The sequence below is a fragment of the Zea mays genome, chromosome 8, assembly GCF_902167145.1.
Source record: "Zea mays cultivar B73 chromosome 8, Zm-B73-REFERENCE-NAM-5.0, whole genome shotgun sequence".
NCBI lineage: Eukaryota > Viridiplantae > Streptophyta > Magnoliopsida > Poales > Poaceae > Zea > Zea mays.
This window is the reverse complement of record NC_050103.1, coordinates 168,995,240-169,011,488: the sequence shown is the minus strand read 5'-3', so window position 1 is coordinate 169,011,488 and position 16,249 is coordinate 168,995,240. Positions and strand designations below refer to the sequence as shown.

Below are 16,249 nucleotides of genomic sequence, written 5' to 3'. Positions count from 1 at the left end.
GGGCCACCCCCTCCGGTGGTCTCACCGCCGGGGAGCACGCGCTCATGGTGGTGCCACCGATCTTGTCTTCTTCTTGCTGCTGTTAGAGGAGCGCAACCTCGTGGGGGTTGGCGCTCTTCTTCCATCGCTCGGCTTCAAGGATTTTCATCATGCAGCCCGGCCACAACCTCCCGCCGGTGGTCATCCACAAGGATGACTACCAGCCTTGTGGTGGAGAGAAGCGAGCCGGGCTACGACCTCCTCCCCGCCCACAGCTTCAAGGATGTTCATCATCCTTGTTGGGGTGGAAGGCGAGCTGAGTTGGGGTCCTGCCTTTCGCATGGGTTGGCGACCCGCTTCTTCCTCCAGCATACAGGGGAGAAGGGCGTTCACCAGCCTTGCGGAGGAGGCGAACTTCGGCTACGCGGGGCCGGCCGGCTGCAGGTGTCGTCAGCTGCCGCGTGTCTGGCTCCTTGGCCTGGATGGCTTTGGTGCCGCCTCCGGCGCTGCCTCCTGCCGCTTGGTCGGGGCGTGGCTGTCCGTCCACCACACGGGCGACGGTCGCGCCGTGCGTAGGTCCGCCACATCCATGGCTTCTCCCACGTCGCCGACCGCACTGTTCCGCCACCGTCCGGGGGGTCGTACAAGACGTCGTACGCCACGGGGGGTGGCGGCCGCGTTCTTGGATGGTCTTGTCCTCACTCCCGTGGGGGGACGAGAGCGAGGACCTCTTCGCGCGCGCTGAGGCGGCCGCCATCGCCGGTAAGCCACTGGTGCGGAGGTGGCCGCTGTCGTCGGTGCTGAGGTGGTCGCCGCCGCTGGTGAGGCTGCCCACTGCAGAGGTGGTTGCCTCCGCTGGCGAGACCGTCAGTGCCACTTGCCGCCGGGCCTCCGACTCTTTGGCTTTAATGGCCTCGTTGTCGCCCCCCGCAGGAGGATGGGGGTGAGGACCTCTTCGTAATGGCGCACGCATTGAGGCGGCCATCACCGTTGTTACGCCGTCTTGAGGGATTCCGCAAGGTCAGTGGCCGTAGCCTTTCTAGCGTGACCCTGCTAGCGTCGGGTAGTTTATACCTGCAGAGTAGAGATGGAACTAGGGCTCCGCTTGGAAGCAGATGTAATACTTTTGCGTTTTGTAAGGTACTTTTGAGTACTATAAGCAGTATTAGCACTTATCTGTGTACCGACATGCTCTTGCTGTGTGTTGTGATGTTATGTTGTTGATTCCTCCCTGGTATCTGGCCCCCCCGCCTGGGATGCAGGCTTGATGTGTCGAGGCTGGATATCAACGTATCTGAAAGGGTCATCAACAACTCTCGGGAGACAGCCTCGCCGGGATCTGGATCTGTACACAACTTCAGCTAGGGAGCGTTAGTAGTACACGCATAGGGTCCCCTGTCTGACATTAGCCATCCTTTGATACATGCTCGGGACTCGCAGGGTTCAGTCTGGGTGGCCAATTTGCGTGTCCGGACCTCCTTGGGTCGCGGCTCAAGATACTAGGACATTTGTTGTAGAGTGGTGGAGTGTGCAGGCCCACGGTACGGGACCAGGCTGAGCGACTACACGGGCTCCGGACCACCCCAGGAGACAAGTGACCATTCTCTAGTTCCGGACCCGAGGTTGTCGGACCCACAGGACTTATAGTTCCAAATACTAGGTACTCGTCACGGAGTGGAGTGTGCAGGCTTTCGGGTACGGAACCAGGCTAAGCGACCACACAGGCTCCGGACCACCCCATGGAACGGGGTCCCATTCTCTAGAGCCGGCTCCCAGGCTTTCGGACCTCCCAACTTTCGTATCGGGGGCCCTAAACTGCAAGCCTGGCTGATCAATTCGTATGTCGTCATGTCAGGACAGATGGGAACCGTGCAGGTGGGTTAGATAAAAGGTATTATCTGAAATACTGCAAGGCCAGACTATAGAGCAGTAAGATGGGACTATCATAGGGGCACAGCTGAGGGGGTAGCTTTTCTTTACAACTTATCATGCATGGGTGCAGACCAACAGGCCGAGTTTACGTGGTCGGACCCCACCGGGCTGGCGTACACGTATGCGTTACCTAGTTACAAAAGGGAAACAAATTCGACCCCTCAGACTTGCTCTATGGATAGAACTTACAGAGATGTTCTGGCACCGGGGGGAGGCACTCCTTCAGTCGTAGCTAGATGGTTGCCCCTGGGTCGGCGCATTCCTGTTACCTTGAAGGGCCCTTCCCAGCTGGGGGAGAGTTGCGGAGCCCTTCTTGGTTTGGTACTCACCGTAAGACTAGGTCCCGACCCTGGGTCCCCATCTGCTTTTGACACGGGAGCCCTTGCCTTTGGCTGTGGCCAATCCTACATATACCTGTCGGAAGCCTGGACCCGTGGGGAATCCAGAAGGGTTTCCGAAGGAAGGCAAGCTTCAGCTCCATAGACCGGGAAGCACGGGGTCCCTCTGGGGTCCGTCTAGTTGTCTCCACCGGAATAGGAGCCTCCGGCGAAGACATCCTTCAGGTCCCCTTCGGGTGACTGATACCCGAGGTCCCGTTCAGCCGCGGCCACCTCACCATCGTCCACCTTTTCTTTGCCGGGTCAGCGACGAGGTGGGGAGCCATCTTTGTAAGACTGCTCGCGCCGCTCGCTGATGCGTTTCGCGAGGTCAATGATCTCGCTACACTCCGCGGTGTTGTGGCGTCCGTTGGGTGCACAGGGCGTGGGCCGCTGTTACCCCTCTGCGGTCGTGGACGTTTGTTGCGGTCGCCCCGGCCCCCGGTCGCGGCTGCAACGACCAGCGCGGTGGACCGCGACTTCTGATAGTCGCGGTCCTTCTTCTTTTTCTTCTTACCGTCCCGGGGAACGGCACCTGAGCCACCCGACTGGGCAGCCCCGGTTTGTGGGGCTTTGTGCCATGCACGACCCTCGGTGGCTCTGGCGCATTTGTCGGCCAGGGCGAAGAGTGTGGGGACAGTTTCCACATCGTGCGTGTCCAACTTCTCCAACATTTTGTCATCACGTACTCCCTGACGGAAGGCCGTGATGATGGAAACATCGGAAATGCGAGGTATAGTACCTCGCACCTTGGTGAAGCGGGAGATAAACGTCCGAAGAGTCTCCCCGGGCTCTTGCCTCACCACATGGAGGTGGGCCTCCACACCATGCTGCTGGTAAGCACTAGCGAAGTTCGCAACGAACCTTGCACAGAGCTCTTCCCAGGAATAGACTGACCCTGAGACGAGGTTCATGAGCCAAGTCTGGGCAGGCCTAGATAAGGCGACATGAAAATATGTTGCCATCACAGCGGTGTTTCCGCCTGCTGCCGTGATGGCAGTGACGTACACATGTAGGAACTCCGACGGGTTTGTCGTTCCGTCGTACTTTTCCGGCAGGTGCGGCCGAAACTTGGGCGACCACGACGCTGCGCGGAGATGATCCGCGAGAGCGGCGCAACCTACGCCGGCCAAGGGGACACCCATTGGGGACCGGGTGCCCATTGTTGTCTGCGGTGCCGCCGCAGCGAAGTCTTGATCGAGGTTTCGACCCTCGATGTTTTGGCGGCGCTCGCGCGCCCTCTCCAAAGAGACCATGGTGTCCTCTCCCGCACGCCTGCGGTCGAGTTCTGCTCGAACGTCTTTGGCCTGTGCGCCCCTCACTGAGGGTGAGCGCACAGACGCCGACGCCTCATGTTGGTGTCGAGATGATCGTGGCCTCGACCTGGTCGAGGTAGAATGTGACATGCCGGGCAACCGGTCGACGTCGTCCCGCCATTGCTTCATGGCCCCTGGTGAGGCTGTGGAGCTTGGAGGGTGTCGCAGCAACTCCCTGGCTACTGACAATGCTCCCGGAGTCACCCTCGACGGAGTCCGGGATGTCTGTGCAGCCGTATGCTGCCGTGCGGTGTGCACAGCAGCGGTGCTCAGCACAGGGCGGTTGGGAACCAGTGGTGTGGAAGAAGCAACTTCTTCCTCCACCTCGAAATCTATTGAAGTCTCGGCGCGGTGCTCAACAATACGCACCATCATGCTGAGCGAGGAAACAAGCAAAAACCTAAAGCCTATGCCCCTACCTGGCGCGCCAAATGTCGGAGAGGAAATCTTCGTCCAGGTGGCGGAGTGCACCCGCCCTAAATCCTAAGATGAGTAGGGGCCTAAGCATTTTGCTTCTTAGTTGGAAAATGGGAAGAACACAAGAACACACAAGGATTTAGAGTGGTTCGGGCCGCCGGAGCGTAACACCTTACTCCACTGTGTGATGTATTGCTTGAGAGCTTGTATGAACTCGTGAGTGTCTAAGTGTGTCTAAAAAGGTCCTTTTGTAACGTCGCATGCCTCCCATTTTATAGCCGAAGGGGGGCATGCACAAAGGTACCGAGCCCCGACATATGGGCCCAGGGACATAACGGATGTAGCACTTGGAGCTACAAATGTTCGCATTGGAGCAATCTTCTCGTGCCCTGACATCCGAGATCTGCGTATCCTCGGCATGCAGGGGAAGCTTCTCGTATAAGGGATGGTGAGTACAGTGGGCCGCTTGGCACGGGCGCACTGTTTGCTGTCAGACTGGACAAGCGCGCCGTCTGCAGGATGACCCTTACGCCGTCTGCCAGCGGAGTGGACAGGACGCATTAAATGCTGAGAGGGCACATCGTCCATCAGCGTGGTGGCAGGCGGCACGTCCTCTCTGCAATAAATGCAGAGGCTTCGTGACTTTAAAGGCCATACGTCACGCTCCGCCCGTTGGCTTATGTCACGAGCCACAAGCCACGCGGCAGCAGCGGGTCTCCTCCTGAGCGGGGAGCGCAGGGCAAGGCCTGGACATGTGCCAGCACCAGACCCTTACTCATGCCAGGGTTCTCCCCGTCTCAGGGCCTTGCCGTGGTCCGGACCTTACTCGGAGGGACCTGGGGCCCATCCGAGGGACCCGACATGCCTTATTGGGAGCTCCGGACTGTACGCACAGGGGTCCGGTGTCCCTCTGTGGAGGTCCAGACCCAATGATGCATCCTGGAGTGTATTATCTTTCCTCGCCACATGGTGCCCTTTGACATGCCCATGTGGTGGGGTCGGGTGCCGTTCTCTGTGTGGCCTGGAGACGTCGTACGTGTAAAGCGTCTTCATACTGTAGAAGAGGGTACCCCTGATTCAGGGTACCGACACATACCTTTCTCGGCCTTTTGACTAAGATTAAGTGTATTATCTATTCTTATCTAATAATTTCTATATTAAATTTATTTTTAGTAGGAAAAGCTTAATACAACAACTTACTATTGAGGTTCTCGTGTGTCGACCGAAGTGTTGCACCGCTGCCCAATTCTTGTGCATCCCAACCGAATGAGAATAACTTTATCCTACATTTGAGATGATAATAATATATCATTTGTGTGTATTTCCATTTCGAGTTCATGTCTCTTTCTTTCTTGAGGCATATTTTGGGCTGGGCTTGATCTTGCATGATTTAGTCAAAAAGGCAATGGAAAATATTTGAAATTAGTATGGAAAAATCAATAAAAGTTGTATTTTGAAAACATTCTCACCACTGTAGTAGAAGCATTGACCGTGAAGTGCAATAGAAGGAACAAATCATGATTTTCCCTAGGTTAAGTTTCAAATATAAATTTGATCAATGATTAGTTTTGATATTTCTCACATGCGCAAGATGTATAGAATTTATATGCAATGTTTCCAAAAGCAGTAATACCGAATGAAAAAAGAACCTCGATATTTATGGGATATGATGCTACCCATCTCCTGTTAGCAAATAATGCAGAATATGGATCAAACACGAGACACACGACTTTATATTAAAAACTCTTATAGAAAAAACACGAGTGCCAACCAACAATCTTTACAACACGAGAAGAGTTTACAGAATGCGGGTAATACAATAAGTTGTCTATCTTTCAGTGTGATTTACAAGATGTATATATAGGGCAAACAAACTACAGTGTAGTATGAAATAAATTCGCTAATTGACATAACCCAAACCATGAATCTTCAAGCATTCTCGCATTACTCACATTAGAATTGAATCATATTACAACAAACTCCACCTTGTAGCAAATGAAGTATCATCAGTCAACTTGCTTTAATAATAAATAAGCACCGACACGAAGTCACCGAGACTTAAACTGTGCTACCAACTAAGACTATACATTGCTCAAACTTAGCTCCAAAAATTTGTTTTGTCAACATATCAATAGGATTATAACAACTACATATCTTGTGTACCTTAACCTCGAATAAAGTGATATCTCAAACCAATATGTTTTGTTCTTACATGAAACATATGGTTTGTAATCACACAAATAGCAATATAGTTATCACAATGTATATTAATGCAAGAAGTAACCCCACAAAGTTCAGAGTACAAACCTCTAAACCAAATACTTCCTTACAAACTTAAAAAACAACCATATATTTAGCTTATGTAGTAGACATAGCTAAAGTACCTTGCAAACTTGCTTTGTTAGTGAAGTCCTCCATGATGCTAAGATTAGGTACCCTAAGATGCATAAGTTGCTCTATAGGGTCCTTATTGTGTCTTAAAAGCTCAAACACTATTTCTAGGTGTATTTAATCTTAGTGGTTACACCTTTTTTTACTAATAGTGATGATACACAATCAAGATGCTACCGAATGCATTGCAAAGCAGGTGGCTAATTTCCCCACTAGGTGAACACATCTATTTGTATGACTACATCTATTCTCTACTAGTCATAACATGGCTGATTATGAAGTGCTTATAGTAGACCTATAAATCGCTATGTATCTTGAGGTTCACCAACTATTAATCAACGATGATTCATAGCTAGTGATTATCAAGGTTTGTAGGCTTTGTGCGTGTAACAATACACAACTGGTAGCCTATGTCATCGTAGTAAAAAATAGAGCTTTCGTACGATGTTGTGCGCTATTGACATATTCCTAGGACAAAAAACATGATAGCTCATAATCTTCCTACACTAGCTTCGATAAAACACAAGCGATGAGACCTTAATGTATGGCTTTGGTGATTGAGACAACTTGTGAACTAATTGTTAGTCTAAGTGTTGTGAATGAAACATGTTAAGTTCACACAAAAAGGTTGAGCAAGGTGAAAAACTTGAAAATGATGATGATGGTCATAAGGTAAACAAGTGCTCAACATGGAAGGTGAAAAAGCAAAATACAAAGTCTAAAGGGTAGGGTATAAACTAAGACATTTTGTTTTATCGGTCAAGACACAATAGAGAGTGTGATCGGATTTAGGATTAGTCGTACAATAAAAAGGGAGTCCAAGTTTTGAAACGGTTACTACGTTCCACTAGGTGAGATGATTGATTATACAAACACAAAGGGTCACATGAATGCCTTGTAAGGACCTTAATTGGTTTTTGTAATTGATTGACAACTTAGGTGGACTAATAAGCGTTTATGTTGAGATACACATGTGATTAGTCCATAGGGACGCTAGTGTGAGCTATGAAAGCATCTAGGCTTCTGGTTGGTTTTAGTGATTAATGACAACATAAGATTATATGTGACTAATGTGTGTTTTGCAGATCAAATGGTAAGTTAGGTCGCATTACAGGAAGTTGTGTTGTAACAGTGAAAATAATCCCTGAGATGAGAACTGGAAGCGACGACTGAAAAAGGCGAATCAAAAGATAAAGGTCTTCATATTCCGAGTGTCGAAGGAGTTGCGAACACTTGGTATAGAATTAGGTCTTCTATTCTTATTTTAGTCGTACTATAAAGAGGGGTTGTGGATGAGTAGTTTGACCAAGAGATTTCTAGTATAGTGTTGGTGCATATTCACACTCACATCTAGTGTTAGGTGTCACTCTATAACACTCACAAGTTAGAACGAAAACAATTTATAAAAACCTAAGGAATAGATTTTTGGGTTGTTGTCTTAGGGGCATCGGACTGTCTGGTGCACCCTCTGACAGTGGGACTAGCCATTCTGGGGCAGCGCCTCTGCCCCCAACAAACCCGAGAGCAACGAGTTCATGAAATTGATTTTTAGCGGTCACACCGGACTGTCCGGTGTGCACCAGACAACCACTGTTCACTGTCCGGTGCACTGTCAATCCAACGACTAGCTGTAGAAATAGCCGTTGGAGCCGACCGTTGGCGCACCGGACTGTCCGGTGCACCCATGCGCAGTGAACTACAACTACAGCTAGTTTGGTGGTTGGGGCTATTTATACCCCCTCCACCTACCTCATTTAGTGTCTTGCTGCCCACATTCAAGTCCATTCATTGCTAGAGCATTGCAAGCCCCACAAAGCCTAGTGAGGTGAATAGAAAATCATAATCCCGTGTTAGATCCTCATTAGTGCAAGTGAGAGCCACCTAGAGCACACACCACATGCATTAGGCTTCTCTTAGTCAAGTAAAAGTCTATGGCTTGTTACTCTTGGTGATCGGCATCACCTAGACGACTTGGTGACGATTGGAGCGCGGTGATCACCCCGGAGGATTTGTTGGCGACCCGGCTCAAGTTTGTACGCGGTCGTGAGGGATCCACCGCGTCGGAGTGGCAAAGGATCACCTCATAGTGAGAACTTGGTTCTTTCGAGGACCAAGGGGAGTGATACCCTTGCGTGGGTGCTCCAACGAGGACTAGGGAAGAGTGCCGACTCTTCTATACCTCGGCAAAAAATGGAGGAGTCTTCTTAACCTTGTTTTACATTCCGCATTTAATTTGAACGTTTCACTTTGTTCAATTGCTTAGCATGTATTTGAAGTAATGACTTAGGGTTGTTGTTTTTCTAGTAGTATTTATTTATTGCTAGTAGTTGGGTGAAGTTGGGCTCTTGCTTAGGGTTTAATATTTATGGAATTTTTAGAAAAGCCCAATTCACCCCCCTCTTGGGCATCGTGATCCTTTCAAGCTACTTTAGCCATGATGGTGAAGTGGTTTGATTATATTGATATGTTCAACGAGTGTGACAAAGGAGCTCATTGCACATGAGACATGACATGGTGTCATATGACTAGATGGAGAGACATGGCTTGGCTACGATGGATCGTGCGGTGGTGAAGTAAGAGCAAGGACTTAGCACCGATGGACTAAATGCAACGGTGAAGAGCAAGCTAAGTTGAGATTGATGAACCAAGAAGGCCATGTGATGACAAGAAGTGGATCATATCATTAAAGTGATATCAAGCCAAATGTTGATTTGGGTTGTTAATATTGATGAAGGATGATAGACGAGCTTCATGGTATGAACAACGATGAAAGGCATCATGGTTGGCTACACTATGGATGATCATTGTTCGTCATTTAAAGAAAGTTGATGGATGAACTTGATGTTATTAACATTTAACAATAATCAAAGGTAGTGTGACTAGCTACATTATGTATGATCATTGTACATCAGTTTATGAAGGATGTCAGAGAAACTTAACGATATGAACAATGACCAAAGGTAGCATGGTTAAGAAGTTGGTTGCACTATGGATGACCATTGTTCATCATTTGATAAAGGTTAATAGAGGAATTTTATGCAATGTGTAACAATCAAAGCACCATAATTTGAGGAAATGGAATGGAATGCACAAGGCAAATGTATGACAATAGTTTTTTGTTTTACCGACAAGAGGTGTTTAGAGATTGAAAATGGATTGGGTTAGTACTTAGTAGGCTAGATAGACGTACTATCAAGACGAGTCAAATGTCTTACTTAATGGGTCTCTGGGGCCTCTTTGCTCATATGGCTGCTACATTCATACGAGGGCTAACAATGTTGTGATTTTCAAGGAAATCAGATGAAAATTATCTTTGAAAATGAATGCTAAAAATTTGTACTGTGGATAGTATGCACCTAGGGTGTGCACAGTCCACCCTTATAAAGAGGACTGGAAATTTGTACGGTGGACAGTCTGCACTAGGGCATGGATAGTTTGTCCTTATAATGAGGGATAACATTTTGTACTGCAATTAGTCCATGCTTGGGGCCCATACAATTCACCATTATAAATAGTGAAAGTGGGCAGAACTTGTGCAAAATTGTTGTGGTCTTGTGTACCTCAAAAGTATACATCAAACTGTTCGCACCTAGGGCGTGGATTGTTCGTCGTTGTGAGCATGTAGCTAGGCAGAAACTAGACAACTTGTATTGGGTTCTCTGGTGGATGTCGAACTGTCCAAGCTTGAATGGCAGACTATCCACCACTCATTTTTGGTTGCTCTAACATGTTTATACTCATTGGGATTCTTGTCCAAACCGTTCGGGCTTATACCATGGGCTATCCAGGAATGCCCAATATGCTAAAAAGCGATCATAGCAGCTAGTTTTAGAGAGGGGGGCTATATATACTTGGTGCATGGGGTTGTACATTTGAAGTAGGCCTTTGGAACACTTGTGAGCATGTTTGAACTTTCTTTCTCATTTCTCTCACTCACTTTGTTTAGTGGTTGAGCTTTAGTGAGATTGAGAGCATTCTAGTGCATTGATCAATCGGTTGAGCTTTGCGGCACTAGGGAGATCATCAAGCAAGATTGTTGGCTAGTTACTATTGGAGGTTGTTATCTCCTAGATGGATTATTAGTGCAACATTGTTGAGATCTTCAAGGAGATTGTGAAGAAGCTTGATGTTTGATTGTGAGAGGCTTTGAACTTGTATCGTCGGAGTGGTGAAAATCATCTCTAGTGGAATCAATGTTTAGAGATGTTCTTTGATCCAAGATGGCTCATAAACCAAGTGGACTCCTGGTAGAGGAGCAGTTGGAAGTCATTGAATCCACCTCAACATGGACTAGAGGTGATCGACAAGTCATTTGAGAGCATCTAGAGGGGGGGGGGTGAATAGGTGATCCAGTACAAATCAAACACTAATAGCCACAAAACTTAGTTATGAGTGTTAGTACGGCTAAGTAGCTTGAAGCGAGTTCTTGTGAACACAAACAATCACAGAGAGATCAATACAAGACACACGATTTTTATCTCGTGGTTCGGCCAAGTAACACTTGACTACTTCCACGTTGTGGCGTCCCAATGGACGAGGGTTGCACTCAACCCCTTTCAAGTGATCCGATGATCAACTTGAATACCACGATATTTTCCTTAGAGTATTTTCCCGTTTGCGAGGAATCTCCACAACTTGGAGTCTCTCGCCCTTACAATGATGATCACAAAAGAAGGCACATAGTAAGGTTGGGAGAAGCAACACACGCAAGACTCAAATACGCATCACACCCACGCACACAAGTGAAGACTCGAGCTCAAATGACAACACAGGGAGTTCACGTCTCGTATGGAGCTCAAATCTCTAACACATCAAAAAGCAATCAAAATAAGTGCAACCCACGCACACAAGTGAAGACTTGCACATAAGAACTTAATTAAACATGTTGGGCACTTAATCACCAAAACATTATAGAAATTGCCCAAGGGCACATTTCCCTTTCAATCTCCCCCTTTTTGGTGATTTATGCCAACACATCAAAAAGCAATCAAAATAAGTGCAACATCAATGCAAATGAGGACCAAATCATTTTTGCACAAGTTTTGACATATTTGGATCATTCTTTGCCACCACTTGGTTTGTTTTTGTAAATCAAATCCTCTTTCCTATCTCTAAGTCAAACACACTTGTTTGGGCACATAAAGAGTTATTCCAAGAGTAAAATTGATCAAGTGTCAAAAGCTCCCCCTTTTTCCCATAATCAAACCAAATTTTGCAATAAGCTCCCCCACAAGAGACCAAATTTTGCAATAATAGTATTTTGGACAAATCAAAAGTTCTAACTCTATTGTTTTCAAAGTTCACAAGTGGTAGATGATCCATTTGCTTTGGCCTTAATTTCTCCCCTTTTGGCATTAAGCACCAAAACGAGATCATTATTGGCCCTTTAACCCCATTGCCTCACCAAAAATGTCAATTAAGAGCAAAAAGGCAATGAGAGCATAAGTATGAACTTGGAAGTAATTACACTAATACCGGAGTGAGTGGAAGTCTTTGCATTGTCCAAGTCCACATTTCTCTTTCAATGCACCTTTGAGACTACATCAAGTATACTCAAGCAAACAAGTTAGTCTCAAAGGGTCAAGTTGTAGCACATCTCCCCCTAAATATGTGCATCATTCACACATGGACTTGTGAGGTCCAGGGATCCCTTGCACAACTTGAGCACCATAAATAAGCAACAAATCACATAAATGCATGAAGTAACATGATCAAGGGCATAGAACACATGTATGCTATAGATCAATCCAAGTTACGTGAATCTAAGACATTTAGCTCACTACGTAACCTGCAAAAGGTTTTCTCATCCAACGGCTTGGTGAAGATATCGGCTAGCTGGTTCTCGGTGCTAACATGGTACACTTCGATATCTCCCTTTTGCTGGTGGTCCCTCAGAAAGTGATGCCGGATGTCTATGTGCTTAGTGCGGCTGTGTTCAACAGGATTATCCACCATGTGGATTGCACTCTCATTGTCACATAGGAGTGGGACTTTGCTCAGATTGTAGCCAAAGTCCCTGAGGGTTTGCCTCATCCAAAGTAGTTGCGCGCAACACTGTCCTGCGGCAACATACTCGGCCTCAGCGGTGGATAGGGCAACAGATGTTTGTTTCTTTGAACTCCAAGACACTAGGGACCTTCCTAGGAATTGGCACGTCCCCGATGTGCTCTTCCTATCAACCTTGCATCTGGCATAACCGGAGTCTGAGTATCCAATCAAGTCAAAGGTAGACCCCTTTGGATACCAGATCTCGAAGAAAGGCGTAGCAACTAAATACCTAAGAATTCGCTTAACGGCCACCAGGTGACATTCCTTGGGGTCGGATTGATATCTAGCACACATGCATACACTTAGCATGATGTTCGGTCTACTAGCACATAAATAAAGCAAGAAACCTATCATAGACCGGTATGCCTTTTGATCAATGGACTTACCTCCTTTGTTGAGGTCGACATGCCCGTCGGTTCCCATCGGTGTCTTCGCGGGCTTGGCGTCCTTCATCCGAAACCTCTTGAGAAAATCTTGAGTATACTTCGTTTGGGAGAGGAAGGTGCCGTCCTTGAGTTGCTTCACTTGGAACCCAAGGAAGTAGGTCAACTCGCACGACTTTTGATTAGTAGAACCAAACATTATGTCATCGACATAAATTTGGCACACAAAAAGATCACCATCACAAGTCTTAGTGAAAAGAGTGGGGTCGACTTTCCCAACCTTGAAAGCATTAGCAATTAAGAAATCTCTAAGGCATTCATACCATGCTCTTGGGGCTTGCTTAAGTCCATAGAGTGCCTTAGAGAGCTTGAACACATGGTCGGGGTACCTGTCATCCTCAAAGCCAGGGGGTTGTTCCACGTATACCTCCTCCTTGATTGGCCCGTTGAGGAAAACACTCTTCACATCCATTTGAAAAAACCTGAAAGAGTGGTGAGCGGCATAGGCTAATAATATTCGAATAGACTCTAGCCTAGCCACAGGAGCAAAAGTCTCATCGAAATCCAAACCTGCGACTTGGGCATAACCTTTTGCCACAAGTCGAGCCTTGTTTCTTGTCACCAACCCGTGCTCGTCTTGCTTGTTGCGGAACACCCACTTGGTTCCCACAACATTTTGCTTGGGACATGGCACCAGGCTCCAAACTTCATTTCTCTTGAAGTTGTTGAGCTCTTCCTGCATGGCCAACACCCAATCCGGATCCTGCAAGGCCTCTTCTACCCTGAAAGGATCAATAGAAGAGAAAAACGAGTAATGCTCACAAAAATTAGCTAAACGTGAGCGAGTTGTTACTCCCTTGCTTATGTCACCCAGAATCTGGTCAACGGGGTGATGTCGTTGGATCGTTGCTCGTACTTGAGTTGGAGGAGCCTGTGGTGCTTCTGCCTCCATCACTTGTTCTTCCTGTGCTCCCCCTTGATCTTGTCCCTCTTCTTGAGGTACCTGTTCACCGTCTTGAGTTAGGGGATGCACCAGCGTCGAGGAAGAAGGTTGATCCTCCTGTTGTTCCAGTGGTCGCACATCACCAATCGCCATCGTGCACATTGCGGCCGTTGGAACATCATCTTCATCTATGTCATCAAGATCAACTTGCTCTCTTGGAGAGCCATTAGTCTCATCAAATACAACGTCGCTAGAGACTTCAACCAAACCCGATGATTTGTTGAAGACTCTATACGCCTTTGTATTTGAGTCATACCCTAGTAAAAACCCTTCTACCGCTTTGGGAGCAAATTTAGAATGTCTACATTTCTTCACCAGAATGTAACATTTGCTCCTAAATACACGAAAGTAAGAAACGTTGGGTTTGTTACCGGTAAGGAGTTCGTAGGAGGTCTTCTTGAGAAGGCGATGCAAATAGAGCCGGTTTATGGCGTGGCAAGCTGTGTTCACAGCTTCCGACCAAAATCGCTCGGACGTCTTGAACTCTCCAAGCATCGTCCTCGTCATGTCGATAAGCGTCCTGTTCTTCCTCTCTACCACACCGTTTTGCTATGGTGTGTAGGGAGCGAAGAACTCGTGCTTGATGCCTTCCTCCTCAAGATACTCCTCAACTTGTAGGTTCTTGAACTCAGACCCGTTGTCGCTCCTTATCTTTTTCACCTTTAGATCAAATTTGTTTTGAGCCCTCCTTAGAAAGCGCTTTAGGGTCCCCTGGGTTTCTAATTTATCCTGCAAAAAGAACACCCAAGTGAAGCGGGAAAAATCATCAACAATTACAAGACCATACTTACTTCCCCCGATGCTAAGGTAGGCGACGGGTCCGAAGAGGTCCATGTGAAGAAGCTCCAGTGGTCTTGATGTTGTCATTACATTCTTGTTGTGATGAGTGCTTCCCACCTGTTTCCCCGCCTGACAAGCTGCACAAGGTATATCTTTCTCGAAACAAACATTGGTTAGTCCTAACACATGTTCTCCCTTTAGAAGCTTATGAAGGTTCTTCATCCCAACATGTGCTAGACAACGATGCCACAACCAGCCCATACTAGTCTTAGCTATTAAGCATGCATATAGATCGGCCTCCTCTTTCGAAAAATCAACTAAGTAGAGTTTGCCGTCTAATACACCCTTAAAAGCTAATGAACCATCACTCCTTCTAAAGACAGATAATCAACGTTTCTAAAAAGACAATTGTAACCCATGTGACACAATTGACTTACAGACAGAAGGTTGTAACCAAGCGACTCTACTAGAAATACATTTGATATGGAGTGCTCGTTGGTGATGGCTATCTTTACCAAACCCTTGACCTTGCCTTGATTCTCATCTCCAAAGATAATCGTATCCTGGGAATCCTTGTTCTTGACGTAGGAGGTGAACATCTTCTTCTCCCCCGTCATGTGGTTTGTGCATCCGCTGTCGATAATCCAGCTTGAGCCCCCAGATGCATAAACCTGCAAGGAATTTAAGCTTGGGTTTTAGGTACCCAACTCTTGTTGGGTCCTACAAGGTTAGTCAAAACAGTCTTTGGAACCCATATGAAAGTCTTGTCTCCCTTGCATTTGGATCCCAATTTCCTAGCCACTACTTTTGCATTCTTACATGAGAGAACAAAAGAAGTATTGCAAGCATGGAAAATAGTAGTAGATTCATTGCACATTTTCCTAGGTACATGATGCATAACATGATTTCTCCTAGGCCTACTTCTACCATGAACACAAGTAGAACTAGAGGCATACATAACATGTGAATTAAAAGCATCATGATCATAACTCCTATTATAATGAGCATGATTAGCAATTTTCCTATCATAAATGAAGGCATGGCTCCTTTGAGGATTACTAACCATAGGTGCCTTCCCTTTCTCCTTGTTGGGAATGGGAGCCCTTTGGCTTGTTAAGTTCTTGGTTTCCCTTCGAAAACCAAGTCCATCCTTAATTGAGGGGTCTCCACCAACAGTGTAGGCATCCCTAGCAAACTTTAATTTATCAAAATCATTTTTGCAAGTCTTAAGTTGAGCATTAAGACTTGCCACTTCATCATTCAATTTAGTAATAGCAATAAGTGATAGTCGCCTAGAGGGGGGGGGTGAATAGGGCGAAACTGAAATTTACAAATATAAACACAACTACAAGCCGGGTTAGCGTTAGAAATAAAGAAACGAGTCCGCGAGAGAGGGCGCAAAACAAATCGCAAGCAAATGAAGAGTGTGACACGCGGATTTGTTTTACCGAGGTTCGGTTTTTGCAAACCTAGTCCCCGTTGAGGAGGCCACAAAGGCCGGGTCTCTTTCAACCCTTCCCTCTCTCAAACGATCCCTCGGATCGAGTGAGCTTTCTCTTCTCAATCACTTGGAACACAAAGTTCCGACAAGGACCACCACAAGTTTGGTGTCTCTTGCCTCAA

General features: G+C 47.0%; 1 pseudogene; it reads left to right on the top strand.

Moving 5' to 3' along the window:
* The first annotated feature begins 5,113 nt into the window (after nt 1-5,113).
* Nucleotides 5,114-5,283, top strand: LOC111590077 (uncharacterized; annotated as a pseudogene).
* The last annotated feature ends 10,966 nt before the right edge of the window (nt 5,284-16,249 follow it).